Here is a 22263-nt window from a genome sequence, read left to right on the forward strand (position 1 = left end):
AAGAAGATGAGTGCTAAAGAAGATGTGGGGTGTGTGTGTGTGTGTGTAAAAAGGAAATCTTGTAATTTGCAACAACATGGATGGAGCTGGAGTGTATTATTCTAAGTGAAATAAACCAATTAGAGAAAGACAAATACCATATAATCTCACTTATATATGGAATTTAAGACAGAAAACAGATGAACATATGGAAAGGGAGAAAAGAAAAAAAGGAGAGAGGGAAACAAACCATAAGAGACTTAACAATAGAGAATAAACTGAGGGTTGATGGAGGGAGGTGGGTGGGGGGTGAGCTAGATCGTTGATGGGTAGTAAAGAGGGCCCTTGTGATGAGCACTGGGTGTTATATGTAAGTGATGAATCACTAAATTCTACTCCATAAACCAGTTTTGCATGTATATTCACTAAAATTTAAATTTAAAAAGCTGTTATGAACAACAAGAAAAGAATATCAGCTCCTTATGTTGACAAAATACTATCCAAAATAAAAAACAGTGGGTATTTTAGAGGGTGTCCAATACAATGAATAGACATGTACACAGTAGGAAGACATAATAAGGTAGTTTCCTTATTTCTTCAGTAAGCTATATGTTGTACAAAGGGATGTGACTCATTGTTGAGAGAAAATACTTTCATATAGAAAAATGTTAAATTTCTTTATACATCCCCTGAAAAACAATTTAAGTCTCTGGGCTGAAAAGGGAAAACTAAATAGGTCAAGTCATTTCCCATGAACATTAAGACAACACCCTAACTGTAGTTACCATCTTTACTTTTTTTAAAAAAAGATTTTATTTATTTATTCATGAGACACACACACACACACACACACACAGAGAGAGAGAGAGAGAGAGAGAGAGGCAGAGGGAGAAGCAGGCTCCATGCAGGGAGCCCGATGTGGGACTCGATCCGGGGTCTCCAGGATCAAGCCCTGCACTGAAGGCGGTGCTAAACCGCTGAGCCACCCGGCTGCCCTACCATCTTTACTTTTAAAAAGTTTAACATTCACATATTTCTAATCAAAGCAGTAACTGCATTTTCTCTGTCATGTAGTGTGCAAATAAATAGGAGTAAAATTACGCTCACTTTAAAGTGCATGAAGAGATATGTAAGAGCAGTGCTTGCTCTGTGACACATGAAAGAGAAGGATCTCTCCAATAGCCCCAGTCCAAGAGTCCTAGAGTAAGAACTGGCTACAGGAAAAAGTGATTCATTAGGTCTACCAAAAAGGTCAGGGACTGGCTGGCTCAGTTGGTGGAGTATGTGACTCTTGATCTCAGGGTTTGAGCCCCACGATGAATGTAGAGATTACTTAAAAAAAAAATCTGAAAAAGGCAAAGGGAGTTCAGTTTCAATATAGGAAGAGGGGTCCCTGCCAAGAGTGAGTTTTAATTATAGTTAAGACCATTTCCTGATCTCAGACATATATTCTTAGGCATGTAGTTTATGGTCATATCCTCTATACTAAAGGCAGTTGTGGTGCAGTGGGCTATAGAAGTTGTGTGACTCCAGACAAAACTGCTTGCTTCTGTGCATGGAAAAATGGGAATTGGGGATCCCTGGGTGGCTCAGTGGTTTGGTGCTTGCCTTCGGCCCGGGGCATGATCCTGGGGTCCTGGGATTGGGTCTCGCATCAGGCTCCCTGCATGGAGCCTGCTTCTCCCTCTGCCTGTGTTTCTGCCTCTCTCTCTCTCTGTGACTCTCATGAAAAATAATAATAAAAAAAAACCAATGGAAATTATGCTCAATGTGTAGATTCAGGGCTGTTGTACTTGTAGTGAAAATCACCCTCCTTCCTGAATGTACATTGGTTTGTTTGTTTAACAAACTCCTTGATATATATCCATGTTGTGATAGTGTGGACTGTTGCCTGGCAGTGGGACACCCAGATGTTCGAGTGTCAGTCTCTGGTGGCAAAGATCATTAGCCAGTTGCACAAGATGCAAGCCTCTTTTTCTTGCTTCATGTGGTGCACATAGATATAGACTTTTTGAGGGTGAAAATCAGCAGAGTAAAAAAACTTACACTTGCGTTGCCCAGGTTAAGACCACTTGGATAAATTATACATAAGACATGATAATCCATCTACAGTTTGCGCCTCGTCTCAAAAACAGTTCCTTGTGATTCTAGTACATGAAGCCAAGGAAGCCTGGCAAATGTGCCCAGAGTGCCAGCTGCATAGCTGAACAGGGAGGGCATTTCTAGTTTTCATAACAGATATGCTGGACCAGGCACTCTGCCCTCCTCTTGAGGTTACCAGTGGGGATGGGGTTTGGTGGATCTTTTTTCTGAGCATTGACCTGACAGTCCTGTGAACATCAGATACAAGGACTATTAACTGGACTGTACTTTTTACTTGCATTTGCCAGGAACCTCTAATTGAATAATGGTGCCACCTTTATGGCACAAAGTGGGAATAGGAATTCCATGGCATCCCATGTCATTTCCAGGCAGCACATACCATTTTAGGATGGTTTAGATTCTTAAAGAAAAAACATGCAGACAAGTGAGTAAGCCATGCATGGCTCCCAGTGGAGCACATATTTTTTTATGGATATTTTTTTTATTGGAGTTCGATTTTCCAACATATAGTATAACACCCAGTGCTCATCCTGTCAAGTGCCCCCCTCAGTGCCCATCACCCAGTCACCCCACTCCCCTGCTCACCTCCCCTTCCACTACCCCTTGTTTGTTTCCCAGAGTTAGGAGTCTCTCATGTTTTGTCACCCTCTCTGATTTTTCCCACTCATTTTCTCTCCTTTCCCCTATAATCCCCTTCACTATTTTTTATACTCCAGTGGTGCACATATTAAGAAAGTCAGGTTTGGCTTTAACTGTGGCAGTTCCTCAGCAGGTACCTCTCATTTAAATAGAATGTATGATTAAAAGGAGAAGCCCAGATTTGGGGATGAATGCCTTTTTCTTTTTTAAAATATTTTATTTATTTATTTATTTATTTAGAAGCAGAGGGAGAAGCAGGCTCCATGCAGGAAGCCCCACATGGGACCCGATCCCGGGTCTCCAGGATCACACCCCGGGCTGCAGGCGGTGCTAAACCGCTGCACCACTGGGGCTGCCCTGAATGCCTTTTTCAACTCAGTTTAAATATATTTCTTCCTTTCTCTACTTCAACTTCATATCCTGAAGTAGACAGGCTAATGACTGTTGGCTGAATGTTGCTCATCTTTTTGGCAGGACAGTACTTAATGCTCAATGCAGGACAGTACTTGCCTTAAAATTCAAGGTCCTAAAATTTATCATTTTGGTCTTTGGAACATCTGCAAACACTTATATGCAAGGCCATTTTGTTTACAAAGTCCTTTTCAAGGCAGATGTTCAGGTATGTGTCTGGCCCATAGGGCCTTCTCTCATTGCACCCTTAATTGTGGGCACTGTGGGTGCATTTCCTTATCCACTTTAAATATTTCATATTGGAGGGAAGCCAGTATCCCTTTATCCCATCATTCCATGAGTTGTCAGGGTTCATGCAAATGCTGCCATATATTGCCTCCTTTCTGTCTCCTGGCTCGAGGTCTTCTGATCGCTCTCAGAAGGAATTTTTATGTTGCATTATTATCTCCAGTGTGGATTTTTCCCTTAGTATTCACACCTGGGTACTTAGGCCTATCTATGGGTTTTCTCAGGGAACCTGTTTTATGTATTTATAAGCCCCTTAAAAAGATTTGGCATTTGTAGGCTTTCAAATACACAGTAGTTCGTGCATCTAGTCACTACCAGCTTGCCAGTGTGGGCAGTCCTTTGTTTGGCAAATAAAATTTCCAAGTTTTGGTGAGTTTTCTTGTTTTAATGTGACATGTTGGGGTTCAGCTGCTCTGGGCTCAGCCCCAGGATGGGCAGATGCCCAAGTTCATGTGTTTTAACAAGGCCATGTCTGACCAGTCTGGCTCTTGTGTGCTCATGTGGTTCACTTTGTAGCCACACACCTCATTGTGCCTTTCTCAGGGCAGCTACAGCCCCAGATGTGGAATTCACTTGCATGAGTCAGACACTGCTTCATGTGTTTCCCAACTCTAGGGGAGGTAAGACAAGCTTCTGAAGATTGAAGTAAGCATGTCAAGAATCTTGTAGACTTGGCTTAGGAGTTTAAATTTGTTTCTAAAGAAATTTGGGAGTCATTGAAGATTCAGAGCAGGAGAATCATATTTGTGTTTTAAAAGTAACAATACTAGGAATGCCTGGGTGGCTCAGCGGTTGACTGCCTGCCTTCAGCCCAGAGTGTTATCCTGGAGTTCTGGGATCGAGTCCCACATCGGGCTCCCTGCATGAGCCTACTTCTCTCTCTGCCTATGTCTCTGCCTCTCTCTCTCTGTGTCTCTCATGAATAAATAAATAAAAATCTTTTAAAAAGTAACAATACTAATAGTTTGGTAGATGGAGTTGAGGCTGATGGTGGGCAAGGGATGCTGAGGACCTCCTCCAAGGACTAGACTGAGGATGATAATGAGAGCAGATTTGAAAGATAAGTAATTTGATAGAAGCAAAAGGATATGGTAACCGACTGATGTTGAAGGATGTTAAGAGGTACCTAGAAGTCACTCACTCATTCAGTATCCATACTAAAGTAAGAGCATTCCATGTACTAGTGACTGTGCTTGGTAAATTGTTAGACCAAAATAAATAATGGCTACTGTGTTCTTGCAAAAGGTGAGGAAGTAAAAAACAGTCATTTATTTAATAACCACACCAGTGTGTGTATTGCTTCAGGCTGTAATAAGTTCTAAGAAGGAAAAGTCAGTTTTGAAACACCTTGTGAAAAACAAAGCTAATAGAGTATCTATGAGGAATTAGCGTGGAAAATGTCAGATCCTTAAGAGTTAACTAAGGGAAGGGGCATCTGAGAATGTTCCGATTGGAGAAAGAACATGGGCAAGTCCTGGAGGGAAGGGACTCTAGCATAGCCTTACTTCAAAAAGATGTTAGTGGGTTCTACAACAGATGGTGATGTTGTAGGATAGAAAATACAGGAAGGGAAGTCTGAGGGCAATACAGGAAGAAAGTTAAAAATATGTTGTACTTGGACACATTAAGTTGAAAATGTCTGAAAAGCATTAGACGGGGCAGGTAGACAGAGCTGGAGCTTGAAATTTTAGATTCCTCAGTGTCCATGTGATACTTTGATTCATGGCTTAGTGAAGTTGCCCAGGAAATGTATGTTGAAACGACAATGTCAGGAATGGAAGAAATAAGTAAAGTAAAAAGAGGGATTAAAGGAGACTGGAAAAAAAGTAGCCAGAAAGACCAGAGGAGGGACCCAAGAACAGTGTCATGGAAGCGAATGGCAGCAATTTCCACGGAGATAATAGCTTATTGGGTTAAATGTCATAGATGAATCAACTAACATGTGCTGTAAAGAATCCATGGTTGGGGAAACCAGAGGTCAAAGATAACTGGAGCAAATAAAATTTCAGTTCAGGATAGTTAGGAAGTTTTACTGAGGACTGTAACGAAAAAAAGCTCCATACACATTAAAACAAAACATTAGTTTAGTTTCTGTATCTCTTAATTGTACTTAAATTATTATTTTTTCTTATAAATGAAGCCTCCACTACCTTTACTTAAAAAATGAGATAGAAAAGCCAAGTTCCATGAATGGTTAGATGCTTGATGTGGGACAGTTTACAATTTTTAAAACTAGCTTGATTTTTTCCTTTTGAAAACAAATCTGGTATAACTTGAAAGAACAGTATTTTTGCTTTTGTGATTTCTTTGTAGCATCAGATTTGATTTTCAGAAAGATAACTATTACATGTGTAGGGGTAGAATACCATCTTATACACACAGCAGATTCCAAGAAATCATTTTGTGGCGTGAGTGATTAGGCAAATATTCTTCCCTCAGTTCTGGTACTTTCCATTGGACTTTGGCCTCCTAAGTCTGAACTTGCCTACTGGGGGAAGAAAGAATGTGGCAGGAATGTGTGTCAGCAAATGAATGCTTATTTCAAAACAGTACCAGAGAATGAAATATGTAGGTCTGATGGCTTTCATTGTATAAAAAGTAAATGACCTACAAAGTGAAATGACCCTACAAAGTGATTGGTTAACACAAATGTAAATAAATTAAGGATTTTCTAAAGGAAAAAAAAAAGGACAAGCTTCCTGAAGCTGTTTTCCATTTGCTTGGAACAAATCTCAAGTACTGTTTATGTCTCCGTTGTGAGAGTGTAGAAAATACCCATCACGTTCCCTTTCTATGGATCCGTATGCAGACGGTAGAGAACACACCCTGTTTTTCTGCAGGTGGTGGGGTGCAGTTTGCAGTGAAGTAAGCAATACTGATCTTGAGCTCATGTGCACAGGAGCACCATTTGAACTTCCTAAAGGGTCCTCAGGCTGCAGGCTGCTGCCCCATTCAGTGCCTTTTTCCCCAACCGCTGCTGGAGTCCCTCCTAGCTCTTTAATTCTTTAGTCTCACACTTCTGTTGTGCTCATCTACTCCCCTAGTGCTCCTCTATGCTTTCCTATGAAGAAAACCTGAGTATACTTAATTGTATTGGGTTCTCATGTCAACCATGGAAAACACAGAACTTTCTCTCTGTGTGATAAAAGTGCAGTTCACTTACAATCAAGTCTGTTCATTGTAGGAGCGCTTGGGTGGCTCAGTCAGTGAAGTGTCTGCCTTTGGCTCAGGTCATGAACCCAAGGTCCTGGGATAGAACCCCATGTAGAGCTCCCTGCTCAGCGGGGAGCCTGTTTCTCCCTCTCCCTCTGCCTGTCACTCTGCCTGCTTGTCCTCTCTCTCTCTGTCAAATAAATAAATAAGTAAAATCTTTTTTTAAAAAAAGTCTGTTGATTGTATCTTTTGCCCATGTGTTTACAGCCCTAGATTCTTGACTCATTTGCATGTATCATACACCAGTGCTGGTGTCCCACTAACTCTAGCATATAAAAGTTTTCTGAAGCTGTCAGTGCTATAGTCAACAACACAGGGTGAAGTAATTTTTGTCCTCCATGAAAGTCAAGGAAATGTCTATTTAGTCTTTTTCAGAGTGCCCATGTCAATCTTAGGAAAGACACTGTTTCTTCTGTAGCTAGTAGAAGTGTAGTTTCCTTCCACAACAGCCTCATTTTGTTCTCACTGGATGTGACAGCTTCAACCCTAGCTTTTCTTTCACTTAAGTCATGCACTAGGTCCTGTGCTGCTCTAAGTCCAGACAACATGAGTGAATCCTTCTGAAATGCTGCCCATGGGCCAGCTATTCCAGGCCTCACCCCTCATGAGGTACTGTATTTATGCCTTGCAAGGTTTGTTAGGATATGGGGATTTCTGCCCTTCCCTCACTTAAGTATAGAGCTGCAGAATAGCAAACCATGTAGCTACAGTCTAGAAATCCATAGTGGGGTCTCCTACAGCTTGAAGTGAAACCCTTTGCTGCTCTTTGTTATGATGTCCTTTTGATGGGTGAGACAAGAATCACAGGGAGCTGACCCTTTTGCCTCATTCTTATTTTTGCTATGCTTTTAAGTATTAAAGTGTCAAAATATAAAAGGGCTTTTTGTATTTTTTTTTTACTTTTTTGTTTTTAGAGCGAGAGTGTGAATGGGGTTGGTAGGAGGGGTAGAGGGAGAGGGCAAGAGAGAATCCTAAGCAGGCTCCACGCCCAGCCTGGAGTGTGATGTGGGGTTCAATCACATGACCCTGAAATCATGACCTGAGCCAAAATCAGAAGTTGGATGTTTAACTGACTGAGCCACCCAAGTGCCTCAACTTTTTGTATTTTTTAAGTGTTAAATAAGTTAAGCCTTTTCCTTGGCCCTGCATATCTCTGTGCTTTCAGTGACAAATTTGGCACTGAATTTATGGCTAGTAAAGTTACAGTGCCCACACCTTTTAGATATAAAAGGCTAGGCTAGTGCCTAATTAGGTTTCCTAGCATGTTAGCTCATGGTAAGTGGTGGATGAAAAGGACAATAGAGTCCCCGGACTAAGGGATAATATATTCCATTTTAGTATGGATAAAGCATCTGGGATGCATGGTAGCTCGGAGTACCCTGGCTGAGTCACTGGATGACCTGAAGCTTTCCTGACCTGGTCTTACAGCAAGGGTGGGTTAGGAGGCCTAAAGACTTCCCCAGATAAGTAGAGCAGTACAGGCCAGGTTATGAGATATAGAGATCTCCTGGCAGCCATATCTACAAGGGGAGTGAGTGGAGTACATAAGGGACCTTCTACTGTCAGCCTCTTCCAAGGTGTGTGGGCTGGGGGCTGGGTTGATAGTACGATAGATTTTTTTGCATTCAATAATGTATGTTACTTGTTGAAAAAAGCTTGGCAGGTTAGGTAGCAAGAGGTAAGATTACAATTAGCTACTTGGTGCCTAGTTGTTGATAAAAAGGTCCTTATACCATGGAATGGACAAAATTATGAACAACCTGTGCTTACTGGTGTCATTTGCTACCCCTGTGTTCTCTCTCCTCTTTTCCCTGGGCTTCCAGTTGGGGAAAGTTAAATATGCTGTTGGAAGCTTGTGTTATAGTGTCTGTGAAAAGATAGCTATGGTTTTGTTTCTGAAAAGTGTGTCTGAATGCAGCTAGGAGAAGTTGTAGTGAAAAAGTAAAAAATGAAAAGTTATTGTGTCATCAAGATACCTATAACTATTATAGTTATATATTATATAATATATAAGATATATATATTATAGCTCTCTAAACTGATTTTGAAATGTGCTGTTTTAAAATTTTGAATATTTATATTGTCTCAAAAAGTTTTCCAATGTCCAAAGCTTTCACTATTAATAATAGGTTACTGATTGACAAGTAGAAGGTGCCATTCTGTATAGCCTTGGATGCCCATCAGAAGGGAGAGTTAAAATTTCCAACTAAATTGAGGGCACAGTGATTTCACACACAGAATCCCACAGGCAGGCAAAGAAAAACCTCTGTCTTTTATGTACTCCAGTGTTTTGTGTTCCTGAGAGAACAGTTGTATCTACTACAAAACTGCTGTAAAAGTTGTCTCTTAATAAGAGGCAACACTAGATGGGAATTTGTCTAACCTGATTTTGACAGATTGACTCCATGAAATCAATTCAATTCTCTTCTCTCCTCTCCTTTCTTCTTTTCTTTTCTTTTTCTTACCTTATCTTTCCTTTCTCCTTTCTTTCTTTCTTTCTTTCTTTCTTTCTTTCTTTCTTTCTTTCTTTCTTTCTTTCTTTCTTTCTTTCCTTCCTTCCTTCCTTCCTTCCTTTCTTCTTCTTCTTCTTCTTCTTCTTCTTCTTCTTCTTCTTCTTCTTCTTCTTCTTCTTTTTCTTTCTTTCTTTCTTTCTTTCTTTCTTTCTTTCTTTCTTTCTTTCTTTCTGAAATATAGTTGACAATCAGGTATAAAACATAGTGATTTGACAGTTATATACAGTATGACATGGTCACCACAATAAGTGTAGTCATCTGTCACCATACAAAATTATTATAGTATTATTAATTATATTACATATGCTGTACTTTTTATCCCTGTGACTTGCTTATTTATAACTGGAAGTTTGTGCCTCTGAATCCCCTCACCTATTTCACCTATCTCCCTATTCCCTACTCCTCTAACAACTACCAGTTTGTTTTCTCCATTTATGGAGCTTATTTTTGCATTTTATTTTTTTAAATTTTTTATTTGTTTATGATAGAGAGAGAGAGAGAGAGAGGCAGAGACACAGGCAGAGGGAGAAGCAGGCTCCATGCACCGGGAGCCCGACGTGGGATTCGATCCCGGGTCTCCAGGATCGCGCCCTGGGCCAAAGGCAGGCGCCAAACCGCTGCGCCACCCAGGGATCCCCTATTTTTGCATTTTAAAGTCCCTTCTCCTGAAGGCTGATAAGGTCACAAAGCCCTTTTGCAAAAATACAGGTGAGACTCAGCAGGTTGATTTTCCCACATGGAATGGGACCTGCAGGACAGTAGCCAACCTCATTGAAAAAGTGTTTGGTGACTAGGGATAGCCAGTTACGTCAAAATGTATTAAGATCTGCTCCTAAATTGAGTTGCAAAGAACTGTTACTAAGGATGGATTTGGGAAAATCCAGTGATATTATAGAGAGTTCCTCCTTGGCTAATAGGTGAGGGGACCCTGCCAGTTAACAGGATGAGGAGTAATCACCCCATTCTCTATGACAAATCCAGTGTTACAAGCTAGTTTGGCCATGACCACATTGCTCATATGAGGAGGAGGATCAGGAGGACCTAGACCCTATTCCAATATCTGTACTATTATGATTGATGTTTATTTATTTTTTTAAAAAGATTTATTTATTTATGATAGACATAGAGAGAGAGGCAGAGACACAGGAGGAGGGAGAAGCAAGCCCATGCCGGGAGCCTGACGTGGGACTCGATCCTGGGACTCCAGGAGTGCACTCTGGGCCAAAGGCAGACGCTAAACCGCTGAGCCACCCAGGGATCCCTATGATTGATGTTTAAATAACATACTCAGCACCACCTTTCCACCCAGACTTTATTGTTTTCAAGAATAAACAGGTAAAAGGCAGAGTTTTGGCCTCTCCTTCTCTAAATATCTGACACACTGGTCAAAGTGTTTTGGGGGCTTGGTGGCACTTGAAATTGTCATGCTTTTCAGCTCCTAGGGACACTGGGGCTGAAAAGTGTGGTGCCTGGAATTTTCCATGGGTTCAGTCAAAAGTTTACTTTTGATGTAGAAATCAGTCTCAGATTGTACTATATGGACTGATGTGAGTTAATGGGTAGGCTCTTTTGGGCCTATATACACAAGATGTAACTGATATGGCTAAATGTATTCTAGGAAGAGTTAAGTATGTGTAATTCTTCTTTTGAGTTGTGAAGAATTTTCCCAATGGGGAAATGCCACAATTAGAACAGTGGTTGTAAGATAAGTAGAAGAGCAGGAGCTATCAGATTTCCCATTCCAGCCATGGGGTGTAAGTAAAGCAATTAGGATACTGGGATGTGTTGGGGACAGTAAAAGGAGGTCCCCACACTTATTAAGGAACTATTAGAAAAAAAGGAACTATTAGAGACAAAATTGTTTAAAGGGTCTAGACCATTCTACAATCATCCTGTATCTAGTGAGAGAAGCCACTAGAAGGGACACTGGCTTGCTTATCCCTCCCAGTTCTGAGGTTAAGAGAATTTCATATTGGATTATCTCCAGTTCAAACTTACCCCTCAACTGTTGTGTAGGAGAGTATAGATTCTTTTGGTATTCTTTGGGAGCCTCTTTTTTATTTTCAAAGCCTCATGAAAATATTTGGTTATTTGTTGACTATTGAATTTATTCCAGCTTTGGATATTAATTCAATTCTGCTGACCAATGTATGTAACCCTTCAACCTTTTCAATTCTCTGCCTTTGTACTCCTTGTGCCATTTGGGTTCTGATGTATTGGCCTCCAGACTCTCAAATAGGAAGTATGATCCCAACTTTTGTGTGAGCTGATGGTTTTACCTCAGGGACATTTGTTTCCATATTTTACCCAGCCCTTTTCCCCACATGGTGTGGGCTGTTAGTTCCTCAGTTTATTTTGACAGATCTACTCCATGCGACTCTTAATCCCCTTTATCTGGAGACTGATATGGTTTCATTGCCCTTTTAGAAAAAGATAGGTGAGACCCTAAAGACTGAAATAGGAGATGTTACTAGTAAGAGGGAAGAAAGCGATGGTGGATATGCCCCCTGGTCTTTCTTGGGAGCACATATGATATATATATCACTCAGCAAAATTTATGAGAATGCAGGAGACATGGGGAAAAGTAGAGAAAAAAAAAAAGAGAAACAAGTGATAAAAGGGGAGAGGGGAAGAGAACTGGGAGAAATCCAGAAACATAAGGATGGGTACAGTGTGGGTGTAACCCAGTGTCCCCTTGTCTCATTCTTCTCTGAGTTTTCAGAGTATATACAGACCTCATCACATATGTGATTGTCTTCAGGTCTCTGTGTTAGAAGCCTCTTTGTTTCTGTGGAAGGATCATTTCCTATCCATCTCCTCCTGTAAGCAAGGGACTTTGTACTGAGTAGATTTCTCAAGGGACCACTTTTTTCATATTTTTAAACTCAGCTATAGTAATTCAATATGTCCTTACTATATACCAAACATTATGCAGCTTAAAAAATTATTTAATCGGTGTAGATTTTTTTAAATATATAAATTGCTCCAAAAACATTAACAGCAAATATGATGTTGTTCTTTGCAATATCCTAGTACCATTATGTAGGCTGAATTTGTGATTAATAATTAATATAAGAACATTACTGATTTCTCAGTATAATACAGTTAATGTTTTGACATTTGTTTTATGTGGCACATGAGGGAGCCCTGCCAGTTATGCTGGATTTTGAGAACAGGATTGTTTAAGGTAGAGCCTTAACCTCCATATCCTGGATAACCTCCATATGCTGGATTTTGAGAACAGGATTGTTTAAGGTAGAGCCTTAACCTCCATATCCTGCCTCTAATGGGAATCAGAGGCTTTAGGCACTGGTCAAGACTTGAAGGCACCCACAACTGCCAAAGCTTCCAGCTGTATAGAAAAATGGAGCACAAGCCCCTGTGCTGCATAGAAGTCTCATCTGCATGTTTAATATTTCCTGTGGACTGCGTGTGGAAATAACTCTCACATTGAGATGAGGACTGATATGAGTTTATGGGTGAGTTTATCCCCTTTCAGGAGATGAGCTGAGAAAGACTGCTCTTGAGTGTAATTTAAGAAGTGGATCACCTCTAGGGGACAGCTACTGAGGAAGAGACCTGACTGACCATGTTGGCTATGCCAAAGAGATTGATGACATTGTTGCTGAGTTTATCAAGAGAACCATTTTGAAAATCCCAATGACTGAAATGATGACAGTCTTCCAAGCCTGGGATTTTTTTTTGTCTGAAAATCACCTGCAGACCACAAACTTCTGGCAGAAAAAGGAATCTCTTGTTCAGGACTTGGTTCTGTTTTGTGAGGAGAAGCAATGCAAGTCTTTATGATGCAGCCCTTTTATATATCATTTATACTTGGTTTTATTTTTATTTTTATTTTTATTTTTTTTAATTTATTTTTTATTGGTGTTCAATTTACTAACATACAGAATAACCCCCAGTGCCCGTCACCCATTCACTCCCACCCCCCGCCCTCCTCCCCTTCCACCACCCCTAGTTCGTTTCCCAGAGTTAGCAGTCTTTACGTTCTGTCTCCCTTTCTAATATTTCCCACACATTTCTTCCCCCTTCCCTTATATTCCCTTTCACTATTATTTATATTCCCCAAATGAATGAGAACATATAATGTTTGTCCTTCTCCGACTGGCTTACTTCACTCAGCATAATACCCTCCAGTTCCATCCACGTTGAAGCAAATGGTGGGTATTTGTCATTTCTAATAGCTGAGTAATATTCCATTGTATACATAAACCACATCTTCTTTATCTATTCATCTTTCGTTGGACACCGAGTCTCCTTCCACAGTTTGGCTATCGTGGCCATTGCTGCTATAAACATCGGGGTGCAGGTGTCCTGGCGTTTCATTGCATTTGTCTCTTTGGGGTAAATCCCCAACAGTGCAATTGCTGGGTCGTAGGGCAGGTATATTTTTAACTGTTTGAGGAACCTCCACACAGTTTTCCAGAGTGGCTGCACCAGTTCACATTCCCACCAACAGTGTATGAGGGTTCCCTTTATCTCCGCATCCTCTCCAACATTGGTTGTTTCCTGCCTTGTTAATTTTCCCCATTCTCACTGGTGTGAGGTGGTATCTCATTGTGGTTTTGATTTGTATTTCCCTGATGGCAAGTGATGCAGAGCATTTTCCCATGTGCATGTTGGCCATGTCTATGTCTTCCTCTGTGAGATTTCTGTTCATGTCTTTTGCCCATTTCATGATTGGATTGTTTGTTTCTTTGGTGTTGAGTTTAATAAGTCCTTTATAGATCTTGGAAACTAGCCCTTTATCTGATATGTCATTTGCAAATATCTTCTCCCATTCTGTAGGTTGTCTTTGAGTTTTGTTGACTGTATCCTTTGCTGTGCAAAAGCTTCTTATCTTGATGAAGTCCCAATAGTTCATTTTTGCTTTTGTTTCTTTTGCCTTCGTGGATGTATCTTGCAAGAAGTTACTATGGCCGAGTTCAAAAAGGGTGTTGCCTGTGTTCTTCTCTAGGATTTTGATGGAATCTTGTCTCACATTTAGATCTTTCATCCATTTTGAGTTTATCTTTGTGTATGGTGAAAGAGAGTGGTCTAGTTTCATTCTTCTGCATGTGGATGTCCAATTTTCCCAGCACCATTTATTGAAGAGACTGTCTTTCTTCCAATGGATAGTCTTTCCTCCTTTATCGAATATTAGTTGCCCATAAAGTTCAGGGTCCACTTCTGGATTCTCTATTCTGTTCCACTGATCTATGTGTCTGTTTTTGTGCCAGTACCACACTGTCTTGATGACCACAGCTTTGTAGTACAACCTGAAATCTGGCATTGTGATGCCCCCAGATATGGTTTTCTTTTTTAAAATTCCCCTGGCTATTCGGGGTCTTTTCTGATTCCACACAAATCTTAAAATTATTTGTTCTAACTCTCTGAAGAAAGTCCATGGTATTTTGATAGGGATTGCATTAAACGTGTATATTGCCCTGGGTAACATTGACATTTTCACTATATTAATTCTGCCAATCCATGAGCATGGAATATTTTTCCATCTCTTTGTGTCTTCCTCAATTTCTTTCAGAAGTGTTCTATAGTTTTGAGGGTATAGATCCTTTACATCTTTGGTGAGGTTTATTCCTAGGTATCTTATGCTTTTGGGTGCAATTGTAAATGGGATTGACTCCTTAATTTCTCTTTCTTCAGTCTCATTGTTTGTGTATAGAAATGCCACTGACTTCTGGGCATTGATTTTGTATCCTGCCACGCTACCGAATTGCTGTATGAGTTCTAGCAATCTTGGGGTGGAGACTTTTGGGTTTTCTATGTAGAGTATCATGTCATCGGCGAAGAGGGAGAGTTTGACTTCTTCTTTGCCAATTTGAATGCCTTTAATGTCTTTTTGTTGTCTGATTGCTGAGGCTAGGACTTCCAGTACTATGTTGAATAGCAGTGGTGAGAGTGGACATCCCTGTCTTGTTCCTGATCTTAGGGGAAAGGCTCCCAGTGCTTCCCCATTGAGAATGATATTTGCTGTGGGCTTTTCATAGATGGCTTTTAAGATGTCGAGGAATGTTCCCTCTATCCCTACACTCTGAAGAGTTTTGATCAGGAATGGATGCTGTATTTTGTCAAATGCTTTCTCTGCATCCAATGAGAGGATCATATGGTTCTTGGTTTTTCTCTTGCTGATATGATGAATCACATTGATTGTTTTACGGGTGTTGAACCAGCCTTGTGTCCCAGGGATAAATCCTACTTGGTCATGGTGAATAATTTTCTTAATGTACTGTTGGATCCTATTGGCCAGTATCTTGTTGAGAATTTTTGCATCCATGTTCATCAGGGATATTGGTCTGTAATTCTCCTTTTTGGCGGGATCTTTGTCTGGCTTTGGAATTAAGGTGATGCTGGCTTCATAGAACGAATTTGGAAGTACTCCATCTCTTTCTATCTTTCCAAACAGCTTTAGGAGAATAGGTATGATTTCTTCTTTAAACGTTTGATAAAATTCTCCTGGGAAGCCATCTGGCCCTGGACTCTTGTGTCTTGGGAGGTTTTTGATGACTGCTTCAATTTCCTCCCTGGTTATTGGCCTGTTCAGGTTTTCTATTTCTTCCTGTTCCAGTTTTGGTAGTTTGTGGCTTTCCAGGAATGCGTCCATTTCTTCTAGATTGCCTAATTTATTGGCGTATAGCTGTTCATAATATGTTTTTAAAATCGTTTGTATTTCCTTGGTGTTGGTAGTGATCTCTCCTTTCTCATTCATGATTTTATTAATTTGAGTCTTCTCTCTCTTCTTTTTAATAAGGCTGGCTAATGGTTTATCTATCTTGTTAATTCTTTCAAAGAACCAACTCCTGGTTCTGTTGATCTGTTCCACAGTTCTTCTGGTCTCGATTTCGTTGAGTTCTGCTCGAATCTTTATTAACTCCCTTCTTCTCTTGGGTGTAGGATCTATTTGCTGTTTTTTCTCTAGCTCCTTTATGTGTAAGGTTAGCTTTTGTATTTGAGTTCTTTCCAGTTTTTGAATGGATGCTTGTATTGCGATGTATTTCCCCCTTAGGACTGCTTTTGCTGCATCCCAAAGATTTTGAACGGTTGTATCTTCATTCTCATTAGTTTCCATGAATCTTTTTAATTCTTCCTTAATTTCCTGGTTGACCCTTTTATCTTTTAGCAGGATGGTCCTTAACCTCCATGTGTTTGAGGTCCTTCCAAACTTCTTGTTGTGATTTAGTTCTAATTTCAAGGCATTATGGTCCGAGAATATGCAGGGGACAATCCCAATCTTTTGGTATCGGTTCAGACCCGATTTGTGACCCAATATGTGGTCTATTCTGGAGAAAGTTCCATGTGCGCTTGAGAAGAATGTGTATTCAGTTGAGTTTGGATGTAAAGTTCTGTAGATATCTGTGAAATCCATCTGGTCCAGTGTATCATTTAAAGCTCTCGTTTCTTTGGAGATGTTTTGCTTAGAAGACCTATCGAGTATAGAAAGAGCTAGATTGAAGTCACCAAGTATAAGTGTATTATTATCTAAGTATTTCTTCACTTTGGTTAATAATTGATTTATATATTTGGCAGCTCCCACATTCGGAGCATATATATTGAGGATTGTTAAGTCCTCTTGTTGAATAGATCCTTTAAGTATGATATAGTGTCCCTCTTCATCTCTCACTACAGTCTTTGGGGTAAATTTTAGTTTATCTGATATAAGGATGGCTACCCCTGCTTTCTTTTGAGGACCATTCGAATGGTAAATGGTTCTCCAACCTTTTATTTTCAGGCTGTAGGTGTCCTTCTGTCTAAAATGAGTCTCTTGTAGACAGCAAATAGATGGGTCCTGCTTTTTTATCCAGTCTGAAACCCTGCGCATTTTGATGGGGTCATTAAGCCCGTTCACATTCAGAGTTACTATTGAGAGATATGAGTTTAGTGTCATCATGATATCTATTCAGTCTTTGTTTTTGTGGACTGTTCCACTGAACTTCTTCTTAAAGGGGAATTTTAAGAGGCCCCCTTAAAATTTCTTGCAGAGCTGGTTTGGAGGTCACATATTCTTTCAGTTGCTGCCTGTCTTGGAAGCTCTTTATCTCTCCTTCCATTTTGAATGAGAGCCTTGCTGGATAAAGTATTCTTGGTTGCATGTTCTTCTCATTTAGGACCCTGAATATATCCTGCCAGCCCTTTCTGGCCTGCCAGGTCTCTGTGGAGAGGTCTGCTGTTACCCTAATACTCCTCCCCATAAAAGTCAGGGATTTCTTGTCTCTTGCTGCTTTAAGGATCTTCTCTTTATCTTTGGAATTTGCAAGCTTCACAATTAAATGTCGAGGTGTTGAACGGTTTTTATTGATTTTAGGGGGGGATCTCTCTATTTCCTGGATCTGAATGCCTGTTTCCCTTCCCAGATTAGGAAAGTTTTCAGCTAGAATTTGTTCAAATACATATTCTGGCCCTCTGTCCCTTTCGGCGCCCTCGGGAACCCCAATTAAACGTAGGTTTTTCTTCCTCAGGCTGTCGTTTATTTCCCTTAATCTATCTTCATGGTCTTTTAATTGTTTGTCTCTTTTTTCCTCAGTTTCCCTCTTTGCTATCAACTTGTCTTCTAGGTCACTCACTCGTTCTTCCACCTCGTTAACCCTCGTCGTTAGGACTTCTAGTTTGGATTGCATCTCATTCAATTGATTTTTAATTTCTGCCTGATTAGCTCTAAATTCTGCAGTCATGAAGTCTCTTGAGTCCTTTATACTTTTTTCTAGAGCCACCAGTAGCTGTGTAATAGTGCTTCTGAATTGGCTTTCTGACATTGAATTGTAATCCAGATTTTGTAACTCTGTGGGAGAGAGGACTGTTTCTGATTCTTTCTTTTGAGGTGAGGTTTTCCTTCTAGTCATTTTGCTCAGTGCAGAGTGGCCAAAAGCAAGTTGTATTGGGAAAAAGAGAAAAAGAGAGGAGAGAAAGAAGGAAAGAAAAGAGAAAGAAAAAAAAGGGAAGAAAAAGAAAAAAAAACGAAAAAAAAAAAGAAAAAGAGAAAGAAAAAGAAAGGAGAAAAAAAGGGGGTGGGGGAAGGAAACAAATCAAAAAGCAAAACAAAACAAAAACAAAAACAAAAACAAACAAACAAACAAAGAACCACCGGGGAGTATCTTCTGATTCTGTGTACTTTAAGTCCCTTGGCTTCTCCTGGAAGTTGTCAGTCTAGCTGGTGTTCTGGGGGAGGGGCCTGTTGTGCTGATTCTCAGGTGTTAGCAGTTGGGGGAGCTGCTGTGCCCCTGCCTGGTGCAGGGCTCAGTGGGGGTTGTTTACCCCGTGAGGCCGCAGGAGGAACAGCCCCAGTGGCGGGGCAGCTCTGGAAACCTGGATTCAGCCCCCGCAGGAACTCCGGAGCTCTTGGTCTGCAGGGCCTGGAGGCTCTGGGGCGGGGCCGCTGATCTGCTCAGCTGGGGCAGGAGCGTCCTTGCTGTCCTGGGCCCTCCCGGCCTCTGCCTGTCCCGGGGGAGGCGGGATCCTGGGCTGTGTCCCGGCGCCCTGTGCTCCGGAGCCTGCGCTGGTGGATTCGCGCTCCCGGGCCGCGCAGCCCCCTCCGCGGAGCTGCCGCCCGAGCCCCTCCGAGCTGCTCCTGGAACCGCGCAGCCCCCTCCGCACGGAGCCTCTTCCTCTGCCCGAGCCCCCCGAGCTGCTCCCGGGGCCGCGCAGCCCCCTCCGCGGAGCCGCCGCCCGAGCCCCTTCAGCTGCTCCGGGTCCCGCCGGGTCCTGCCGTGCGCGCTGCAGCCCTTAGGGAGCTCGGCGCACTCTCCTGGGCGCGCAGTTGCTGTTACTGTCCCGGGGAACCCGAGGGCATCCCCGCCCTCCTGGGTCCTGCTCCAACTCCCCACGAGCCCCTTTCCGCCCGGGAAGGTCGGTGCAGCTCCTGCTCCTCCGGGACGGGGCTCTCCTGTCCTGGGGACACTCGCCCCGGCCTCAGCCCGGCTCCTCGCGGGGCCCCTCCCCCTTGGAGGCCTTTGTTTCTTTACTTCTTTTTCCCCGTCTTCCTACCTTGATAGATGCGCGAACTCTTCTCACTGTTGCATTCCAGGTGTTCTCTCTTTAATTCTCAGGCCGAATTCATAGATTTTCAGGATGATTGGAAGGTTTTCTAGGTAATTTGGTGGAGACAGGTGATTTGGAGACCCTACTCTTCCGCCATCTTGCTCCTCCCCCTATACTTGGTTTTATCAGCACCAGCAAGCTTGGGATTATTTTTTAAGTGAGTGAAGGATCAGGTGAAGATATTAACCTATTTGATATGGAACAATTTAAAAGATCATTTAAAAAATTCTTTAGGAAGCATTAAAAAATGTGATGATCAGCTTCAGAGATGCTGAGGAAAGTGTAGTATGGATTTGAATTGCTTGCGGAATGCAGTATGGAAAGCCACACCAGTATAAACCTGCTTATGTGGTGTATTATTCCCAAACTTCATATGACTTCTTCCTCCGAGCTGAAGAACAATCTACCCCTTCTGGGGCAAGCACTGATAGTTGCGAGCCAACACCATTAGATTGTGAAAATGGACCTCAGAAGCTGGTATCTGGACTCTCTTAAGGCTATTGTTTTTAAACAGTATAATCAGACCTCTGAAACTCACAAGTCTATTACACCTCTACAAAACAAACAAACAAAACCTTTGGGCTGGGTATATACATGGATTCAAGGATTGTTCATGAATACAGAATAGTAAGAGAATCCAGGGAGTGACTCAAGAAACTTTCGGAGACTATTCTCAACTAAGACTAGAATTTGTACAATATAAACTTAAAATGAAATTCAAAACTGACTTAAATGGGGGCATCTTGGCAAGAAAGAAGAACCCCTCCGGTGCCTAATAAAGTTCTCTAGCCTGCATCTTCTCAAAGTGTTGAAATTCTTAGCACCAGCTGGTACTGCAGATGCACTGCTTCCCCTATTGCTCACTTGCATACCCAACAAGGGAATGAATTATTTTAAAATTAGAGGTAAAGAAGATGAATGTGGTTTTGTAAGCATAGCATCTCCTTGACCATATTGCATATGCATTTCAGTTGGGGATTTTTCCTCCTCCATTGCATATTCCCTCTCCCCACTATCCTGCAAAGCATAACAGTTGCGGGCCTCTAAAATGTGACAGGATGTCCCTTTTCTCACTCCTGTCTCTCTTCAATCCTAGAGAGGTCTGGTTCTAATTGCTGATTTCTAGGAATATTTTCTTAAGCCTTGGATCAGAGAGAGAGAAGCAGCAAGAAACTATGTTCAACTCAAAACTTTCTAGGAGAATCACAAAATTGGTCCATTCAAAGGGTAGAGTTGACTCTATTGAGTTGTTATTGTAAGAGATAGTATATCAGATGATTCTGTTATATAAAATAGTGGTTTCACTGTAAATATGCTTTTCATAATCTGTTTTATCATACATATAGCATTCAAACATACCAGTATTATACTGAATTGTGAATAAAGATATTTAAAAACTGGTAAAAAAAATAAACAAAACTGGATTATCTCACTGCTGACCAGGCATGCAGGGGTCTTTGAAGTAGGGAATTTTCTGATAATGTCTTTTGTAATTTTGAATGTTCCTTTAAAAATAATAAAAGTATATGTTTTGGGGTAGCTGAGAATCTCCCGGCTTGTGTTATCCAATAATGCAGGCATGCGTGGCTCCCCTGCAGTTCTCACTATGACTTCTTTGTTGTCATATTTCATTAGAATTGTATTTGATCACTATTTCTTTGAGTTCCTGTTGAGCTAATAATGTTAATGAGTTCATAACGGAAGTAACTGTATTTGTGTTCTTTTCCCCAAAAAACAACTTGAGGACTTCTGCCCATGGCTTGGAGGAAAGCCCAGGAATATCCAATAGTTTTTTTGGTTATTCTTACATAGCCAAATGTTCCATTGCCATGTCCATGTGGTAAGAAATCTGTTCCTGTGTATTAATCCAGGTTTGCCTCAGTTCTTGAATGTTGGGGAATATCTTTCATTCCCAGCTGGGTCCTGTTTGTAGACTGGAATCCTGCAAGGGATGTGTATATAGGAGTGTGGCGGCAGTAACAGGCAAACACTTCTTGTCTTTCTGTTCTCAGTCTACTCTCCAGTGACCAGTTTCTCCTACTTTTCCCCCTGATGTGCTCCTCAGTGAGAGAAGAGCATACAGTGACATGGTTGGCTAAGTTGTAATGTGGATATAGGCTCTGAGATGTGGACAATAACATGATATGATGCTTCCGGGAAACATTTTCATTTTTCTTCAGGGACCTCAGACTTCATGCCCCTGTCACATGCAGTGACTTTCCTCTGACTTGTCTCTTCGACACTCCCCTCAATCCCTAGGCCTGCTATTAGCATCACTTCTGTTGTCTTTTTTCCTTACTAAGCAGTCCTGTTGGGTGGCCTCCCTATGAAAGAATACTCAGTCTTCTTTCCCCACAACAACCTGTCAACACAGGAAATCAACATCTTTCTGTGGAATTGCTATTCATTCACAAGGCATACACTTACTTCCTTTCTCCAGGGGCACCTTGGGCCTTAATGTCTTGATTATACCTGTATGAGTCACATACTTGTTCCTGTGTCCCTCAGCCTTCACAGGCATCAGTCACTTTCTCTGAAGCTCTTGGTCAGTGATCTGTAGCAAGACAGAAACAGTACTTGTCCTGTCCTTGTGAGTGTTTAGAAAATACTCAGCACACTGGCAAAATTCGCTAAAAATTTGTTTTCTCTTTCTTCTATGTTAATTTTTTTATATCTCTTTGGTAGTTAAATGGAGTAATGCTGGCAGACATGTTTGGTATCATTTATTTGCCAGGTGATCAGCCCTTCACTTTAGAATATGGGTGTATTTGACACAAATTGTCCTTGCCTTTAGAGAGTGTTTTAATTTGCTAGGGCTGCCATAAGAAATAACCCACACTGGGTGGCTTTAACAACAAAAACTTATTCTGTCACACATGTGGGCCTCAAAGTAAAACATGGAATTGTTGATATTGTTGGTTATATGTGATGTGAAGGAAGATTGTGCAGAAAGGATCTGTCTGGACCTTTGTCCTTGGCTTGTAGACTGCCTTCTACATGTTCAAATAGCATTTTCCATGTATATGTATCTGTTTCCACATTTCCTCTTCTTATAGGGACACTGGTCATA

At 41.3% G+C, this 22263-nt stretch overlaps 1 pseudogene; it reads left to right on the forward strand.

The window, feature by feature from the left end:
- LOC140628564 (centromere protein N-like) overlaps positions 1-20142 on the forward strand; it is a 54520-nt pseudogene extending 34378 nt beyond the window's left edge.
- Positions 20143-22263: the final 2121 nt, after the last annotated feature.

This window comes from Canis lupus, chromosome X (assembly GCF_048164855.1).
Source record: "Canis lupus baileyi chromosome X, mCanLup2.hap1, whole genome shotgun sequence".
Lineage (NCBI taxonomy): Eukaryota > Metazoa > Chordata > Mammalia > Carnivora > Canidae > Canis > Canis lupus.